Consider the following 15086-nt stretch of genomic DNA (forward strand, 5'->3'; position numbering starts at 1 on the left):
CTTGGCGTAACTCCAGTGCCTCCTCCTCTGCAGCTGACAGGATGGAGATGGTTGGAGGGCCACATCCAGTTCTCTGCCTCTCCCTGGTGTTGTGTGCTCTCTTCCCATGCAAGAAGGGAAAGAAGAGACCTATGACTGAGAATAATGGATGGACGAGCAATATTTGTTGAGGGTGACTTTGGGAGAAGTGTAACATTACATAGAGATGGTGAGTGTCAGTGGTCGATGGCCAGGTGGGGGTGTGAAGAAGTATCTAGACAGAGAGGGATGGGTGGGCTGCATGTTAAGTTGGTGCGAGGAGTGATGTGCAAGAGAAGGCTTGGGAAGGCAATGTTAAGGGGGGGTTGGGGTGATACGAATGCGAGGATTAGTTGAATGCTCCATTGTACTCACCTTTTCTGGCCTGATTAGGTCATTAATCCACTTCCGGTATTGTATGCAGGAGTGTGACACCACACTCCTGCTGTTAACCTCCTCAGTGATCTCCAGCAAAACCTTCCTGCTCTCTGAGGCAGGTTTCTTCCTCCCACAAGAGGGAAGAGTATCTCCCTGAGGAACCTTACAGCATGCAGCATCAGGTCTAGGGTAGGATCTGTGAACTGAAGCATAGTCTTGCTACGTTGGGAATCCATTAGTACAGTTGCTTCCTCTGTTTCCCCCGCCTCCACAATCTTTCATTGGTCATCGTCGCAGGTTCTCTTTAAATAATTAGGCTGAAATAGTGGGTTGTCATCACGCCCACTCATGCTAATTGGTTGGAAAACCCGGAAGTCAGGTGGCTGGGTTAAAAATCCATTGACAGATGTGCTGCAGATAATTCCAGGTTCCCCACACACTACCAGGCAAAGCCTGCACCTGGCGGGTTATAAAGTTAAAATGCAACTTCAATGATTCTATGATTGTGATTCCATTTCATGGTCACTGATTCTTGCTTGTGTGTACAGGGCAGGATTTGCATTTGTTATGATGCCGTGCCCAGTTGATGAGCAACACTCACTGCTTAGGCTCATACACGAACACACAGTGGCCTATTCAGATGAGGAAAGGTTCATTTAAGGTAGAGTTTGTGACCCTATGACTTAGGACACCACTGTCACAATTCTAGCTGGGCTGGGAGAGGTATTCCATTGTCTTGAAACTTGACCTAATGGGTGCGTGGGAGTCCAATACTTATTTCTGAACACTAGGTTTTCTGGTGTGTTGCAAATTCAATGTCCTATGTCCAGGCTGCCTGTTGCATTGGGAGTACTGTACTTTATTCCTGAATTGGGTTGCTTATTGGGATTGGATTCCAATACCCTATTCCTAAAGGCTGGGTTTCCTGTTGGGTTAAGAGTCCATGCCCCATTCCTAAAGTCTGAATTTGCAGTTAGATGAGGATTTACCAACCTTCCAGGACTGGCACGGAGTCTCCAGGAATTAAATATTCATCTCCAGGACACTAAAATAAAAGCAAAATACTGCGGATGCTGGAAATCTGAAACAAAAACAAGAAATGCTGGATTCACTCAGGACACTGCTGTGGGCAACCCAGAAGAAAAGTCACAGTAGAATTTTAAAAAAGGATTGTATGTTGTTTTAATTTTCTTTGAGCACTTTCCACTATTGGCTGTAAAAATGTTGGCGATGGGAAATTTGGCTAGTCGACCAACGATTAAAAATCATCCAATCGAGTAATAAAGAGTCTGCTCACTTTACACTTGGATTGGAAAGGCAGTGCAACGCAAGCATGGACATATTGGCCAAGGCGTTTTGGGACTAGCGATCATGTGATTAAACCTCCAAGAATACGTCCAACCAGAGTTGGCAACTCTAAGTTAGGTTAGGAGCCCATAACGCTAAATATTGGCCTGCTGCTCTTAAAGGTTGGGTTTCTGGATAGGTTATAACATTTAAAAAGTAGAACACCGATGCAGCTTGTGCTGAAAGCACTTGCACTTTATAAAGCCTTATCATGTTGAAGCTTCTCAAAGCAGATTCACGCAATTAATTGCGTTTGATGTGCAGTGACTGTAATATCAGTCACTGAATTGTGAATGCAGTTATATTGCAAGATTTAATCCAAAACTTCAGCCCGTATCAATTAGTTAATCACTTCTAGTGATATAATCAAAATCTTATTTACCTTTGCCGGATGAGTTTTCTCTTGAAGTCTCACTCAAGTATCGTTAGTTGTAAGTGAGATCATGGAAGATAAAGTGATAATACTGTCTCAGATCTTTGTAATCGAGGCCTTTTATCCCTTAACTGGTTGGGCCGTTGTTGCCTGGGCTGATGCCAATCTTTTGTGCTCTGGCATCACAACTGCTTGCTGTTTATCTTTGAGATAATGAAGAGCCACATTGTTTGGAAGCCTGAAGGCGCACAGACTGCTTTGGGGACTAAGATTATGTGAAGAGCTTTTTGTAATATTTACCAAACTCTAAATGTGAGAAAGAAATTGGCAGTAAAACGAAAAATATGCAAGTGGTGGACATCTCAAATATAACTTGTTGAAAATACACAGCGGGTCTGTCACCATCTATAAACAGGAACGACGGTTAGCATTTCAGACGAAAGCCCTTAGTGCGAATCAAATTGGGAAAGGATCTTTTTTTCTTTTTTTTATTCTTTCATGGGATGTGGGCATCGCTGGCTAGGCCAGCATTTATTGCCCATCCCTAATTGCCCTCGAGAAGGTGGTGGTGAACTGCCTTCTTGAATCGCTGTAGTCCGTGTGGTATAGGTACCAGTTAGGAAGGGAGTTCCGGATTTTGACCCAGCAACAGTAAAGGAAAGGTGATATAGTTCCAAGTCAGGATGGTGTGTGGCTCAGAGGGGAACTTGGAGGTGGTGGTGTTCCCATACATCTGATGCCCTTGTCCAAGGTAGTAGAGGTCGCGGGTTTGGAAGGTGCTGTCGAAGTAGCCTTGGTGAGTTGCTGCAGTGCATCTTGTAGGTAGTACACACTGCTGCCACTATGCATTGGTGGTGGAGGGAGTGAATATTGAAGGTTGTGGATGGGGTGCCAATCAAGTGGGCTGCTTTGTCCTGGATGGTGTTGAGCTTCCTGAGGGTTGTTGGATCTGCACTCATTCAAGCAAGTGGAGAGTATTCCATCACACTCCTGAATTGTGCTTTGTAGATGGTGGACAGGCTTTGTGGAGTCAAGAGGTGAGTTACTCGCTGCAGAATTCCCAGCCTGTGACCTGTTCATATAGCCACAGTATTTATGTGAAGTGAGATGACTGTATCTCAACATGTCGAACATCAATGATCAATTGATGAAACCATGTGATGAAGTAGAGAAGTAAGGTTCCAGAGCTGCCGCTTGATCTTGAACTGATAAAGTCCTGTTGAGATAAACTAAAACGTGTTTTAGTCTATTTTCAGTCACATTCCAGCCAACGTCCTCACACCAGGAATAAAATGAATAGAACTGAACATCAGGGAATTCTGATGTGTCCGAGACAGAAGTGTTGTGCAGAAATCGATTATCTTTATAACAGGTGTACACTCCAAAGAACAAAGAACAAAGAAAATTACAGCACAGGAACAGGCCCTTCAGCCCTCCAAGCCTGCGCCGATCCAGATCCTCTATCTAAACATGTCGCCTATTTTCTAAGGGTCTGTATCTCTTTACTTCCTGCCCATTCATGTATCTGTCTAGATACATCTTAAAAGACGCTATCGTGCCCGCGTCTACCACCTCCGCTGGCAATGCGTTCCAGGCACCCACCACCCTCTGCGTAAAGAACTTTCCACGCATATCCCCCCTGAACTTTTCCCCTCTCACTTTGAACTCGTGACCCCTAGTAATTGAATCCCCCACTCTGGGAAAAAGCTTCTTGCTATCCACCCACCTCTCATGATTTTGTACACCTCAATCAGGTCCCCCCTCAACCTCCGTCTTTCTAATGAAAATAATCCTAATCTACTCAACCTCTCTTCATAGCTAGCGCCCTCCATACCAGGCAACATCCTGGTGAACCTCCTCTGCACCCTCTCCAAAGCATCTACATCCTTTTGGTAATGTGGCGACCAGAACTGCACGCTGTATTCCAAATGTGGCCGAACCAAAGTCCCATACAACTATAACATGACCTGCCAACTCTTGTACTCAATACCCCATCCGATGAAGGAAAGCATGCCGTATGCCTTCTTGACCACTCTATTGACCTGCGTTGCCACCTTCAGGGAGCAATGGACCTGAACACACAAATCTCTCTGTACATCAATTTTCCCCAGGACTTTTCCATTTACTGTATAGTTCACTCTTGAATTGGATCTTCCAAAATGCATCACCTCGCATTTGCCCTGATTGAACTCCATCTGCCATTTCTCTGCCCAACTCTCCAATGTATCTATATTCTGCTGTATTCTCTGACAGTCCCCTTCACTATCTGCTACTCCACCAATCTTAGTGTCGTCTGCAAACTTGCTAATCAGACCACCTATACTTTCCTCCAAATCATTTATGTATATCACAAACAACAGTGGTCCCAGCACGGATCCCTGTGGAACACCACTGGTCACACATCTCCATTTTGAGAAACTCCCTTCCACTGCTACTCTCTGTCTCCTGTTGCCCAGCCAGTTCTTTATCCATCTAGCTAGCACACCCTGGACCCCATGCAACTTCATTTTCTCCATCAGCCTACCATGGAGAACCTTATCAAACGCCTTACTGAAGTCCATGTATATGACATCTACAGCCCTTCCCTCATCAATCAACTTTGTCACTTCCTCAAAGAATTCTATTAAGTTGGTAAGACATGACCTTCCCTGCACAAAACCATGTTGCCTATCACTGATAAGCCCATTTTCTTCCAAATGGGAATAGATCCTATCCCTCAGTATCTTCTCCAGTAACTTCCCTACCACTGACGTCAGGCTCACCGGTCTATAATTACCTGGATTATCCCTGCTACCCTTCTTAAACAAGGGGACAACATTAGCAATTCTCCAGTCCTCCGGGACCTCACCCGTGTTTAAGGATGCTGCAAAGATATCTGTTAAGGCCCCAGCTATTTCCTCTCTCGCTTCCCTCAGAAACCTGGGATAGATCCCATCCGGACCTGGGGACTTGTCCACCTTAATACCTTTTAGAATACCCAACACTTCCTCCCTCCTTATGCCGACTTGACCTAGAGTAATCAAACATCTGTCCCTAACCTCAACATCCGTCATGTCCCTCTCCTCGGTGAATACCGATGCAAAGTACTCATTTAGAATCTCACCCATTTTCTCTGACTCCATGCATAATTTTCCTCCTTTGTCCTTGAGTGGGCCAATCCTTTCTCTAGTTACCCTCTTGCTCCTTATATATGAATAAAAGGCTTTGGGATTTTCCTTAACCCTGTTTGCTAAAGATATTTCATGACCCCTTTTAGCCCTCTTAATTCCTCGTTTCAGATTGGTCCTACATTCCCGATATTCTTTCAAAGCTTTGTCTTTCTTCAGCCACCTAGACCTTATGTATGCTTCCTTTTTCCTCTCAGCTAGTCTCACAATTTCACCTGTCATCCATGGTTCCCTAATCTTGCCATTTCTATCCCTCATTTTCACAGGAACATGTCTCTCCTGCACGCTAATCAACCTGTCTTTAAAAGCCTCCCACATATCAAATGTGGATTTACCTTCAAAAAGCTGCTCCCAATCTACATTCCCCAGCTCCTGCCGAATTTTGGTATAGTTGGCCTTCCCCCAATTTAGCACTCTTCCTTTAGGACCACTCTCGTCTTTGTCCATGAGTATTCTAAAACTTACGGAATTGTGATCACTATTCCCAAAGTAGTCCCCTACTGAAACTTCAACCACCTGGCCGGGCTCATTCCCCAACACCAGATCCAGTATGGCCCCTTCCCGAGTTGGACTACTTACATACTGCTCTAGAAAACCCAATCAGAAGCTGACGTGGCAATACAAAGAAGAGCTTTCCACCATGTTTTCCTTAGTACCATCACACACTTCCAATGTTATAATGAATGTGAACATCACATGCATTACCTCCCCTCCAAATGTCACTCAGGGCAAATGCAGTAAAATGTTTTTTTCTGCTTCTCTGCAAGAAATCACAGTGTGAGGTATTCAAGCAGTAAGACAGCTCTGGCATGTCACATGCATCTGGAAGACTTTTAACAAAGAATCTACCAGTACCTTTATACTTGCTGTGCACAAGAGCAAGTCCCATCACTGAGAGTCTTCAGTGCTTCGATCCTTTCCCACAGTGTTTCCTTCTTCTGTTGCTGTGACTTGACTCGCTCATTGTGCTGAGTGTGGTTCCTTGTGAAACCAACCTTTGAGACGCTGCATTATCCTGCATGGGGGGAGGAGCAGTTATTGACACAGTTGGTTGTGGTTCGATTAGCACTGTTTCCGATGCTATCCTCCAGGCTGTACCCCTGAAAGATAGTGTACGACTGCACCTTGTACTGTTCTTCCACTCCTGTATCCTTCAGGACATCTCTTCAGTTGTCTACAGAGACAATTTTAAGAGATTGCTTGCCATTTGGCTGGTTAGCAAATATTTTGCTAGTCCTTTCATTAATAACAGAATGTATTTGAATGGGTTTCTTCCACTTAGTTCGCAAACCAGATTTCTGGTCAAACTTTCTCTCCTGAACCCACTCCTCAGTTACACGTTGCCAAGATTTGTTAGTTACCTGTTTTTGTCTATTCTTCGCTCCGATCCACTGATCAATTTCATGAATTTGATTTGTTATTTCTTGTTTCAATTCTAATTGTTGCTGTTGGGTCAAAGAGGCAATAAAAGAACTGCAAGTAAGTGGTGTATGCATTTCAACACCATACATTAAGTAATACAGTGTTCTAGGGAACACTGTCCCTGATGCACAGATGGGCACATTATTTAGTGATAGCTGTACCTTCGGAATGATGGCAGCCCACTTATTCCCTCTGATTCTCAACAGTTTGGTCAATAGCTTTTTTACTTTTTGACTGACTGCGGATGACGTGGTGTGCTGTGCTCTAACCTAATCCCCCTTTGCACACAATAGTCTTTGAAAATCTTGGAAACAAAGGCCTTGATCAGAGTGTTGGATTTTGGGTGCACCAGCTACAGTAATAATGTCAGTAATAGCATTAACAAGTACAGTTTCCGAAAGAGTTTTTGTGGGGACCAGCCAGCAAAAAGAAGTGCAGCCATCAACACAAGCGAGAACATTTTTCTACCCCATTAATGGGGGTTGTGGTCCTATGAAATCAACAAAAAATTTCTCCATTGATTTATTTGGCTTCACTGGAGCCAATGGTGGCGGTTTAATAAGTGATGATTTGTTGATCAAATTACATGACTCCCAATTTGCCACCTATGTTTTACAGGCTTTAAACATGCCTGGCCAATATAAAGGAGTCAATTTGCAGAATGTTGTTCGGGCTCCACTATGTGCTTGACCTATACCCTCGCGAGCTTCTTTTACAAGCTGTTCTCGTGACCTGGACACTCTTGGGCAACTTAACCTGTAAAATACTAGTTGGGGGTCTCTGAATAGAAGTACTTTGATGGATATTCTTTTGGATTCTCTTTAGTTGGGTCTAATAGCTGAATCAGTTCCTCATCCTGATTAGCTGCCTGTTCTGCCCTAGTGATTACATTAACTATGGCAAGCCCCTCTCGAGGGGGTGTCATGCCGATGGAATGTTTTGCCTGTCCATCTGCAAGACTGTTTGACAAGATGACACATTTTTGGGCGCCAACTGAAGTGATTTATAACTTTGACCCCTTGTAGGGACTAAACCAAATCAGGCGTACATCCCTATGAATCTCCTTTAATTAAGTTCCAACTCAACAAATTCCTATATACACTTATTTGTGTCCAATGAATTGAACTAGTTTTCCCTTAAAGAAAGAAAACTAACAGAGAATATTACCATCTTTCGGATAGCCTATTTTTAAAATAATTATGGCTAAGTCATAAATATCCCAGATATTATAAGGGTCTGGGAACCTCTCTTCAATATGTATTTTTCCACTTAAAGAAACACAGAGGAGAGTTCTTGTAGTTGTATACAGAATGCTACATGAAATGATTTATTAACTTTTATATATTTATTAAATAAGTTAACATGCAATACACTTTTAAGTGGATAAGTATATCACAATATCAAATATTACTAAGAGATGTAACACATAATCTTATTTCTAACATATAATCCAAATGTTTAACCCTGCTAATGTTATAGCAAAATATCTTAGAATAGCCATCAAAATTTAAAGCAAACTTTTACCTTAAATTCCCCGAATAAACCATAGGGTGAGAAGTATTGTTGAGGAATTCAACACTTTTAACTTTTGCTTCAGAAACTCTTATGTTTATACTGCTTCTAAGGTATCATCTGAACTTTTAGCATATAGGTGTTACCTTTCTGTGTGTGTTTTTCCTGCTTTTAAAATTCATATTTAGTAGTATCATTAAATAACATTGCCACTTAATGTTTTGCTGGAATTCCCCTGCTCTTGAAGTTGTGAGCATTTGTCTGGTCAAAATGTTTATAATTGTGTTTACTTGACCTCTTGTTCCTGTAAGTACTATTCCATTTATTGTTTTATTATCTATAATTGTGTTTTTATGGTAGTTTGTAACAACCTTTTGAGCTGATCTATCTTCATCACCAACCAACACTATCAATTAATTTTATTGCTACCTTTTACTGTCACACAGGATATTTCAATGTGCGTTTATTCTTCAAGTACCTGGCAACAGAGACACTGAAATGGATTTCCCAACTTCAAAGGTGCTTCTGGGTGACATTCGATTGTAACAGAGACCTTGAAAGACCTTGAAATTTTTATCTGTACCTTCTTAAAGGGGAATTTCAGTGAGTCTTGAAAACTGACCATTTATTCAATATTTAATTCTAAAAGGTATAATATATTAACTATATCTAAATTCTACCTAATTAAGCCTATTACACCTATATTCCATCACATATGTGGCTGCTCCAGTTCAGCTTTTGGTCAATGGTAACCCCCAAAGATGTTGATAATGGGGGTTTCAGTGACGGTATGCCACTGATTGTCATGGGGAGATGGTTAGATTCTCTCTTGTTGGAGATGGTCATTGCCTGGCACTTGTGTGACATGAATGTAACTTCCCACTTATCAGTCCAAGCCTGAATGTTTTCCAGGTCTTGCTGCATATGGACATGGACTGCTTCAGTATCTGAGGAGTCGCGAAAGGTGCTGAATATTGTGCAATCATCAGTGAACATCCCCACTTCTGATCTTATGATGGAGGGAAGGTCATTGATGAAGCAACTGAAAATGGTTGGGCCCAGTACACTACTCTGAGGAACTCCTGCAGTGATGTCTGGGGACTGAGTTGATTGACCTCCAACTACAACCATCTTCCTTTGTGCTAGGGATGACTCCAACCAGTGGAAAGTTTTTCCCCTGATTCCCATTGACTCCAGTTTTGCTAGGGTTCCTTGATGCCATATTCAGTCAAATGCTACCTTGATGTCAAGGGCAGTCACTCTCACCTCACCTCTGGAGTTCAGCTCTTTTGTCCTTGTTTAGGCCAAGGCTGTAATGTGGTTAGGAGCTGAGTAGCCCTGGTGGAACTCAAGTTGAGCACCAGTGAGCAGGTTATTGCTGAGTAAGTGCCACTTGATAACAATGTCAATGATACCTTCCATCACTTTGCTGATGATCGAGAGTAAACTGATGGGACATTAATTGGCAAGGTTGAATTTGTCCTGATTTTTGCGTACAGGACATACCTGGACAATTTTCCACATTGTTAGGTAGATGCCAGTGTCGTAGCTGTACTGGAACAGCTTGATTAGGGGCCCGGCCAGTTCTGGAGCACAAGGCTTCAGTACTATTGCCGGAATATTGTCAGGGCCCATAGCCTTTGCAGTATCCACTGCCTTCAGCCTTTTCTTGATATCATATGGAGTGAATCAGATTGGCTGAAGACTGGCATCTGTGATGATGGGGACCTCAGGAGCAGGCTGAGACGGATCATCCACTTGGCACTTATGGCCGAAGATGGTTGCAAAGACTTTAGCCCTGTCTTTTGCACTGATGTGCTAGGCTCCCCCATCACTGAGGATGGGGATATCTGTGGACCCGCCTCCTCTTGTTAGTTGTTTAATTGTCTACCTCCATTCATGATTGGATGTGGCAGGATTACAGAGCTTAGATCTGATCAGTTGATTGTGAGATTGCTTAGTCCTGCCTATCGCATGCTACTTCCGCTGTTTGGCATGCATGTCGTCCTGTGTTGTAGCTTCACCGGGTATGCTTGGTGTTGCTTCTGGCATGCCCTCCTGCACTCTTCATTGAACAGGGATAATCCCTGGCTTGATAGTAATGGTAGAGTGGGGGAATGTGTAGGGCCATGAGGTTACAGGTTGTGGTTACAGATCTGCTATCTAAAAACCTGAACTTGATGTAAAAGACTTAAATTACAGAACGAGAACATAAAGTCTATTAAACATTTTAGGTGCATATGAAATTCCTTTGTTAACTTTTGGGTGTATATGTGCATAAGGTGGCAGGACAGGTTGAGAGTGCGGTTAATAAAGCATACAGTATCCTGGGCTTTATTAATAGGGGCATAGATGTATAAGAGTAAGAAAGTTATGTTAAGACACTAGTTTGGCCTCAGCTGGAGTATTGCATCCAGTTCTGGGCATCGCACAATAGGAAAGGCATGAGGGCATTGGAGAGAGTGCAGAAAAGATTCACGAGAATGGTTCCAGGGATGAGGAACTTCAGTTATGAAGATAGACTGGAGATGTTAGGACTGTTTTCCTTGGAGAAGAGAAGGTTGAGAGGTGATTTGATAGAGGTATTCAAAATCATGAGGGGTCTGGAGAGATTATATAGAGAGAAACTGTTCCCACTTGTGAAAGCATCGAGAATGAGAGGGCACAGCTTTAAAGTATTTGGTAAGAGAAGCAAAAGTGACATGAGGAAAAACTTTTTCACGCAGAGAGTGGTTAAGATCGGGAATGCACTGCCTGAGAGTGTGGTGGAGGCAGGTTCAATTGAAGCATTCAAAAGGGAATTTGACTGTTATATGAAAAGGAAGAATGTGCAGGGTTATGGGGAGAAGGTGGGGGAATAAAACTGAGTGAATTGCTCTTTCGGTGAGCTGGTGCTGACACTATGGGCCAAATGGCCTCCTTCCGCACTGTAACAATTCTGCGATTCTGTGAACTACTTTAATGAAGATGATAACCTATCTATTTTAAGTGGATTAAAATAGTGGAGGAAAAACTGTTACTCACTTGCACGTATATACTCACAAAGTATAATTTTTAGGCTTGATTATTGCAATATCTGTTGACCAGGGACACTGAAAGCTATAGCGATATTAAGATTGAGTCCATGTCGTGGGGATCTGTGCTCGACCGTTGTAATTTTGGAACCCTGTTTTCCTACATTACAACAATTCTAAGATACTTCATTGGATGTAAAACATTTTGGGGCAACCTGACATTGTGTAAGGCGCTATATAGATGTAAGTTTTCCTTCCTTCCTTTCTTTCTTTTGCTCATTCATTCATTCTTTCATTCTTCCATGCTCCCTTAGAGCTCAATTCCCCTCTGAGAGGTTGGAATCAGGGAATTGCCCCTATTAAAAAAAAACTGCTTGTTTTTTGTCTGGCAGAGGAGCTAGGAGAAGGATCTTAAAGGGCATTTCCCACCTGTGATTTCTTTGTCATTCATTTGAATGCATGTGCTGGGAGCAGTCAAGCAGGAAATACAAAGGGGATCAATGGATGGTGTTTGGTAAAAGGGTGGGAGAGCCCATCATAGACTGATCAGACAAGCTGGATGTAATGGGCTCGATTATGCACACTGCCTTTCTCACAAGATATTTTCTCACATTCGTATCTATTGGATAAACAAAGGAAAGAGTTTAAAGATGGCCGAGGACATTGGAGTTCATCTCCCAATAGTATGTTCCTAGTAGGAAGTTGTGTTAGAAGGGAATGTGGAAATTAGCACTATACTGTTCTCCACCTAGTCATCTCTGTGAGGACTGAACCCTGTTTAATTTTAATTTATTTTTTCATGAAATGCAGGCATCGCTGGCAAGGCCAGCATTTGTTGCTCATCCCTAATTGCCCTTGACAACTGAGTGGCTTGCTAGGCCATTTCAGAGGGCAGTTGAGAGTCAACCACATTGCTGTGGGTCTGGAGTCACATGTCAGCCAGACTGGGTAAGGATGGCAGATTTGCTTCCCTGAAGGACATTAGTGAAGGGTTTTTACAACAATCGATGATTGCCCCATCACTGAGACTGATTTTCAATTCCAAATTTTAATGAATTAATTAATTGAATTTAAATTCCACCAGCTGCCATGGTGGGATTTGAACCCATGTCCTCACGGCATTAGCCTGGGCTCTGGATTACTAGCCCAGTGACATTACCACTATGCCACCGTCTCACCTGTTTCGGAATGCTGGGGTGCAGAATTAGTCCTATTTAAATAGCCTACAAAAGAAACTAAAACCAGGTCGGACAGGACTATAGCATCTTCCAGCACATACCATATTGACTGAGCTGACATCTTGTGCAGTACTGTACTCACACAGTAGCACGTGCTCTCATTTACTGCATTACCTAAGCTGCAGTGCTTTGCCATCCATGTAGTACTGTCTAAGCGTTGATGCCTAACACATAAATACTGTTCAGATAACTGAAAGACGCTCCAGTATTTCTTTCACTGCTTTCAACTTTTCTTTCACTTCCATCCTCCTTTCCTGATGCCGTTCCAGGGACCCAAGCTGCCTTCTGGTACCTCACCCAAGTATCTAATCTTATCTCTCAGCTAAGACAATGAGAGGAACTACAGTGAGAGTTGTCAGGCTATGTAACTGTAGAGGACATCATGTTTGAGTCTGATCATGTTCTCAACTAGCATAACACACAGACACACACACATCTGTGCTCATGGAATGGAACTAGGCCACAAGCATGTCAATGTTTTCAGGAGAACCTATTTAGTGTATTAGCTACACTGGCAGCATGTAGAATATCGCCCATAATGTAGTCTATCAGGTTACTTGTGCAGAGGTGGTACGAACCATTGCATTTGTACCCCATCTTCAATCATGGTGGGCATGAATGTGAGAAAAAAGCATCTTCAGTCAAAAGCATCAAGTGGACAATCCTATTCAGTCTCCTCCTGAGGCAGCCACCATCATACATACCTCATGTGTCATGAAGAATTGGCAGAGAGCACTGGGCCCTTACAACATCCTGATTATAGTTCAAAGCTAGCCTTGCCCCTTAGTCAATCTGTTCTGATGCAGCTATGACAATATAATTTTCCCAACAATGTGAAAAATTGTCCAGAAATATACTGTCCATCAAAAAACAGGACAATGTTAACCTGGCCATATGCTGCCCAGTCAACCTCCTCTCAATCATCAAAAAAGTGATGGAAGTAGACATCACCCCCAGTTCTATCAGTGGCACTTATGGATTAATAACCTGTTTGGTGATAGTTAGTTTAGGTTAGGCCAGAATAATTCAGTTCCAGACCTCATCACACTCTTGATCCAGACAGGGACACAAGAGTTGAATGTCAGAGAAAAAATGAGAGCAACTGCCCTCAGCATCAAAACAGCGTTTGACCGAGTATGAGAAGTTGTGAGAAAACTGAGGTCAATGAGGGGTCCAGGAAAAAACTCCCCAGTGGCTGAAGCCATACTTCCTGGACAAACAGGAAGTTAGTTGTGGTCAATGCAGGCCAACCTTTACAGCCCCAGGATCTCAGAGTAGGAATTCTTATGTATATTTGGGACACTCCTGATGTTGATTGCACAGTTAAAATATCAAATGTTTCGAACCTAACTCCCATGTTTCTCATTGTAGCGACAGAGCGGGTCCGAGTACTCCCATGGTTACTGGGATAATTGAAGGCAGACATTGACACCACAGACTTATCTAATCAAGTGGCTTGGCCTGCTGGAAACCCATCGACAATTATTGGGAGTCAAAATGTATTTCTTAGAAATTGTGAGACTGCTCTCCAAGAGAGATTTAAAGGCTTTGTGTGTACTCTGAGCCTTTTAAATGAAACAAGGAGGTTCCAGTGCATTTTTGGGGCAGATGGTTTTTGTTTTTTGTGGCTTTCCTTCAACTGTGTTCGCTCTCTTGATTGTGCTTTTGTGGATGAGGAGCTTGACAGTTTGGATAACCTCAGGGCCTGCTGGCGGTGGCCTGGGGAAAGTCTGAGAGAAATCCACAACTCTTGATCTGCTTTTCCATAAACACAGCTTTATCTCATCTGTGCTGTGAGCCTGATGTCCCTCCCTTTTTCTTTCATCAGAGAATGTCTTTTGGGACCTGATTATCTAAGTCTTATAAAAGGAAGAAATTATCTTAAATGAAGCTTTTCCTGTAACTACTGAAGCACCAGCATTGATATGGAAATCTGAATTTGAATGAGGCTTTTTTATTGTTGGTGGAAAGGTTTTCTTACATAAAAGAAATTGCAGTTTTTCATCATTCTTATAAATGTCTATTGGTCTTACAACTACAAGAGCCAACTACAATTTTTGATTACCTTTTCATTTTCTTCCCTCAATTTCCCACCCTCCACTCCTGAAGGTACTGCCTCTACTGTCAAGCAGGTGGCCCCTCGAGGATCTTGGCAAGCTGTTCGATTGCTGCGACCCTCACAGCTGTCCTCACTGGGCATTCATGAGTGCACTTTACAGTAGTCACTGGACAGCAAACCCGGACCAGAAATAGTCCCCAATAACACTGAGACGACTGAGAAGGTCCCCATGCCCTCAAAGTTCCAAAACTGAGATCAGCTAACCCGCCACAGATTAGGGACGAAACCTGGTTTCAATGACATGATGCTACTGATCACATATATGCCTGATCTATTTGTTTTTGTTACTTAAATCTATGGAAAATGTTTGACTCCACAATTACGATAAACGGGTCTGACCTATTCCAAGGTGACCCATTGCAAACTGGACCAGATTACTGATGTTTTTTTTCAGTCTGCTTGATGTTTTACACATCTGGAGCATGTAGATTAGCAATAGGTACTATTGGATTAAAATAATTTGAATTCCAGCTGCTGTTCGCTCATGATCAGCTGACT

The 15086-nt window shown here is 42.7% G+C and overlaps 1 protein-coding gene across 3 annotated transcripts in view; it reads left to right on the forward strand.

The window, feature by feature from the left end:
• The window catches only part of LOC137374707 (uncharacterized), a 195708-nt gene that overhangs the window by 46011 nt on the left and 134611 nt on the right, over positions 1-15086 (forward strand). The window contains exons 2-3 of one of the 3 annotated variants that reach the window (XR_010975889.1): positions 8664-8820; positions 13841-14951. The exons of 1 other annotated variant lie outside the window; for it this stretch is intronic. The gene's annotated coding sequence lies outside the window, so the exon portion shown is untranslated. Of the gene's footprint in view, positions 1-8663; positions 8867-13840; positions 14952-15086 lie in introns of those variants that run through there. One more of the 3 variants, XR_010975888.1, reaches the window with a different exon arrangement.

This window comes from Heterodontus francisci, chromosome 10 (genome assembly GCF_036365525.1).
Source record: "Heterodontus francisci isolate sHetFra1 chromosome 10, sHetFra1.hap1, whole genome shotgun sequence".
Lineage (NCBI taxonomy): Eukaryota > Metazoa > Chordata > Chondrichthyes > Heterodontiformes > Heterodontidae > Heterodontus > Heterodontus francisci.